This window comes from Frankliniella occidentalis, unplaced genomic scaffold, assembly GCF_000697945.3.
Source record: "Frankliniella occidentalis isolate FOCC.00 unplaced genomic scaffold, Focc_3.1 Scaffold191, whole genome shotgun sequence".
NCBI lineage: Eukaryota > Metazoa > Arthropoda > Insecta > Thysanoptera > Thripidae > Frankliniella > Frankliniella occidentalis.
This window is the reverse complement of record NW_026267317.1, coordinates 408,792-414,003: the sequence shown is the minus strand read 5'-3', so window position 1 is coordinate 414,003 and position 5,212 is coordinate 408,792. Positions and strand designations below refer to the sequence as shown.

At 41.6% G+C, this 5,212-nt stretch overlaps 1 long non-coding RNA gene across 1 annotated transcript; it reads right to left on the bottom strand.

Annotated features, from left to right (window-relative positions):
- Positions 1-3,045: 3,045 nt before the first annotated feature.
- Positions 3,046-4,207, bottom strand: LOC127750448 (uncharacterized). The gene is made up of 3 exons (XR_008011684.1): positions 4,152-4,207; positions 3,941-4,051; positions 3,046-3,174 (listed from the first exon to the last, which is right to left on the bottom strand). It is a non-coding gene; the product is annotated as an uncharacterized LOC127750448 (long non-coding RNA).
- Between the last annotated feature and the right edge of the window lie 1,005 nt (positions 4,208-5,212).

Here is a 5,212-nt window from a genome sequence, read left to right as displayed (position 1 = left end):
CATTAGGTATAAAACCATTGTGTGAAAAAAATTATGTGAACCGTCGTGTTACCGGCTCAAAAGGGACTAGCAGTGGGCAGGTGCGAGCGGGTAGGGGTGAGGGGGGGGGGCACTCTTTTCTTTGTGCAGCAGGCACAGAGTGTTGCGACTATTGCCGGACAAGCGGGCGGGCGGCTAACCCAAGGTCGCCAAGGCCGGGCGAATGTGAACCGTGACAAATGGCAAAGTATCTCGAAGATCGGTCTGTTGACACGGATATATGTATAATTGACAAGCAGTAAATAACAGGGTCTTTCTCCTCGCCCTCGCCGCCTTGCTTGCACAGGCCTGCACGGAACCCAGATGAGCCGACACAATACCGTCTTTCCAGCCCCCTTTCCTTCATTCCTCTGAATGCCGCTCTAGCCGCAGACCCCAGATACCACATTTGCAACAGAATGTGGATAAACAGGAAAGAAATCTCATACTTTTTAAAAGTTCTACTGGGCAAAAAGAACTGTAAGTAAAATTCGTTACAGTTTCAGAAAAAAATGTAACTAGTTACAGTTATTTAGTTTGAAAATGAAACTAGTCACAGTTTCAGTTGATGCAAATTGTAACTAGTTACAGTTACAGTAACTAGTTTAGTTAAATTTTTTACCATCCCTGATAAATAACCACAAATGTCGAGCTTCAGAAGGGTAACCAGCAGAGAGGGTGTACCACAGTTTAAAGCAAACGTCTAACTGTTGCTCAATATTGTCAAAATCCCAACGCAGATTGTCAAGCATTAGAAAACATTGTCTGATGTTCAGGGGGCCAACAACGAGAGTCAACTGCAAGGGGTTTCAAAAAGGACAAGTCTGTTTCTCCTCTCAGCTATCCTGTACTTAACTTGGCCAATCTCCTGAAAATCAGTAAAGTTTTAGCAATTATCTCATTTTACATTCACTTTAGAACAAGGTACATGTACGCCAGACCACGTCTCGCGTAACAGGCTTCGCGATATCTCACGAAACACTGTTATGCTGCGACGCGCCTGGCATACATCTACCTTGGTCTGCAGCGCTGACACCCGAGTCGTGTAGTGTAAAAATGTACAGAAAGATACGGGCCCCGGCCCGTCACTTCGACTAAGCATGCAGGGTTGTACATTTTTCCGCTTATTTTCACCAAAAATACCCTCTAGCGACTCAACGGTGTGAGCTAGAGCAAACCGGACAAAATTTTCGTCCATAGGACTCTACTATGACGAGTTACCGACGAGGAAACCTTAAGGGTACGCGGGAGACAATTTCGCCTCTGTGCCGCCCTATGCTGGTAATGTTAATTTCGTTCCAATATTGCCATAAAACTATGTGTGCTACAGACTTGCGGTTTTTTGCATCTTGTAGTACTTTTTAAGATCTACTTCCCCATTTGAAAACATCCACAAGATTGTACCCCAATAGGCCAATATTTGGACCAAAAGTTTGCATTTTTCTGACCATTTTACACAGCTTGCTTTGCCGACCTCTGGCAGCCTTCCCGTTGGGACAATTTCAAAAACTAAAAAACTGGGAAGTAGAGGAAAGTTTATAGATTGTACTTCCGCCAGACGCATGCTTATCGGAGTGGTAGTTTAGGCTGAATATTGGAACGAAAATGGCATTAAACCGGTATATCAAACCGCTATACCCCACGTTTTGGCCGGGGAGGGCGAGCTAGGCGAGCTGGCCGGCCGGTAACTGATTTATGACAGGTGCGCCGAGCGAGCGGAGGTGCATTGTATGAGTGACATTGTCTCCTCCCGCCGCGAGCATCTTTCTCTCTCGCACTCGGGCGGGCGGGCGGCTAGCCGAGGTGGCGGGGAGGGGAGGTCGAGCACGCTGGACGGTCTGTGACACAATGGCGACGCGCTGGACAGCGCTTGACAGTTTAGGCGATACTCTTGTAGTCGGAATCCTAGTGCAACCCCGATTTGTCTCCCGCGTACCCTTAAGAAGATATTTTCAAAAATCGTCATTTTTCGGACCCGTTGTTTTTGATGTTTAAAAAATCTAGTTTTTGAGCTAGAATGCTCATTTTTGAACTCGATCTGTCTTTTTGTAACACAAAACGACCCTGAAAATCCCAGGTCGTTAGCTCAATCCGTTCCCGAGTTATCGTGCGGACAGACACACAGATACACTGACAGAAAGACAGAAAAAGTTTTTTCCGACTAGACGGAGTGATAGGCTTCGCTAATCGCTCATAGCCAAAAACTTTTAAACCAGTAGACTAGCTATACGTACGCTAGACCACGCCTCGCGTAACAGGCTTCGCGATCTCACGAAACACTGTTTCGCTGCGAGGCGCCTGGCGCACATGTAGCTGGGCTTGCGGCGCTGACACCCAAGACAAGTTAATTGGAGGGTATTCGGGATCAGGGCCCGGCCTCAAAATTTGACATACCCACAGCATTCGTCGGCTAGTTATTACTTTAAAATTAGGGAAACGAAACTTCTACTGTTCGGTAAACGTATTCATTAAAAGGTCGAATTTCGACATATTATGTAAAATCAACGTTTTGATGATACTAGATAATCTAGAGACCCTTGAGCCCAAAGGAAGGTGTGGTTCGACGTCAACTGTGCAGTTGAAGTATAACTTCCCGTACAATTTGTCAATATGAGGCTTTTTTAACGATTTAATAGACCATTTGGTCATTTTCATCTTGTTTTGGCCAAGAAATGCCCCCTAGCACCCAAACGGTACAAGATAGAGCAAAACAGACGAAATTTTCGGCCGAAGGCTATATTTCAACGAGTCACCCCTCAAGAGCCCATAAAAAACTATTTCAAAAAAAAATATATATTTTGCGACCTGTGGTTTTGATTTTTTTGAAAGTCAATTTTTTTAGCTAGGAAGCTCATCTTCGAACTCGATCTGTCTTATTATGATACAAAACGACCCTGAAATTCCCAGATCGCTCTCTCAATTCTTTCTCGAGTTATTGTGCAGACAAACAAACAGACAGACAAACAGAATGAAACTTTTCCGGTAAGTGGAGTAGTGGGCTTCGCTAATGGCTCAGCCAAAAACTTACAGTGACATGAAGCATAACGGCATCTTGCACTTCAGGACGAGATGGCCGCCAAACTTGTTTTGACTTTGGAAGTGACCTTACTTTAAAAATGTAAGAGAAGTGTTTCCATGCTGTAGCAAACCTTTTCTCTGTGGAGAAAGAGAAAACAAACAAATATTAAATAATATATACACTATGAATTAATTTAAAGAATTTGTTGGAAAATGAGTATTCCTTGGTGCTTGCAGTTAAAGCAAATTATGTTTCTAAACACAATTAAGTTTAAAGTAGCAACAACTTATTGAGATAGTAATATATGCAAATTTTCAAGTGTGGTGCAACAATAAATCAATATAAGAAGTATTACCACAAGTTAAAAGTACTAGGAATATACGATCAATTAAATAACTAACATCACATCAGAGAAATGAAAATAAAAAAACATTGAGACAGGATCTGAAGCTTTGCACTCAAACTCTCTCCAGCTCCTCTACTTCAATTTTTAATTAAAATTCAGACTGTTCTCAATAGTTTATATTTTAATAAAAATGAAAAAGAGGCCCAGTATCCCATTGCCTGTTCATTTCTCTTCAGAATGTGCCCTCGCCCAGGTTTCCTAGTCAAATAGTTCCGAAGAAAGTTGCGCACAAGATGCGAAAGTGGAAATGTCCTAGAAGCAAGAACTCTTCAAACCCAATCAACTCTCAATGACACTATGGATCTCTCTGTTTTATAAACCATCACAAAGTCGAACTACTGAAGGGAAACCTCACATGGTCCAAATGTAGTCAATTTTACATTCTTTTAACAATAAGTAAAAAGATATAAACGAGTATTAGTTTCAGATGTTGCGTATTCTTTTCACAGCAACCGTACTCATCTTACAAATGGAAAAAAGTTAAAAGAATGGCCTACCTCACTGATAGATGCTGTGCATGCCGCTTTTAACTGCTGTTCTGACATCGGTGAGTTATTGGCAACAGCTTGCTTTAGCTCTTCCAGTGCATTGTCTAACAGTGGTTTGAGCTGTGGAAGAGATTATAAAGTATGTTTTATGGTTCATAACTAACAACAATTTTTATGAGATGGTTTTTGTAAGACATGTGAACTTAAAAGAGAGTCCTACCTCAGTGAAAGCTGTAGTACATGCTGCATTGCTGCAAGCATGTCATCCTTGTTAATGGCACTATTTTCACCAAACCTTTCACTTCAAGCTTTAACTGAAAGGTACAATCAAGTACTAGTTGTAAAAGTTTGATATTCTTTTCTCAGAAGATTTTAATTTGAAAACACATCACAGCAACCGTACCTTTCCCAAGGAGGACAAAATATCATGGTTAGGCTAAATGATACAAAAGCAAAGGATATAAGTTGGAAATTCAATGACAATATTGAGATAGTAATGCAGATAGGGTGGGAGGGCTGAATAGAAACTCATCTTACAAATGGAACAAAGTTAAAAGAATGGGCTATATCACTGATAGATGCTGTGCATGCCGCTTTTAACTGCTGTTCTGACATCGGTGACTTGTTGGCAACAGCTTGCTTTAGCTCTTCCAGTGCATTGTCAAACTGTGGTTTGAGCTGTGAAAGAAATAAAAAGACTCTTTTAAATTCTTTGGGGTTGACAGGAGAGCCTTGTTAACAAGGACATTGCTCATGCACCATTGCACATTCACATTGCACTCCAGCTCCAGCCATGTTGAAAACAGGAAATAAACCTCACTTTCGTCTTGGACCTAGAACTGTGCACTTCGTTGTTTTTCCTCGCTCCTGATTTTATCCTAACACATCGACCATACTACCTACTAATTTACAACACTGTTGTAAATTAGTAGGTAGTATGGTCGATGTGTTAGGATAAAATCAGGAGCGAGGCCAGACTGGCCCACTTAAACGTTATAGTGTTACAAACTTGACCTAACTAATAATAATCGCACTTATTGAACACTTCCTCCCCAAACTGAGATGGCATTGTACATGGGCCATCAAGTAATGTTGACGTATCCCCTTTTGGCAGCCAAAATTTTGAAATCGGATCAGATGCTCCACTTTCCACATCTTGCGTTCAACTTTTCTGCGTAAATTTTTGACTAAGAAACCTGGGCGATGGCACAGTTGAAAAAGAAATGAGCAGGTAAAGGGATACCAGACCAGGCACCTTTTTATTTGTATTAAAATATAAAC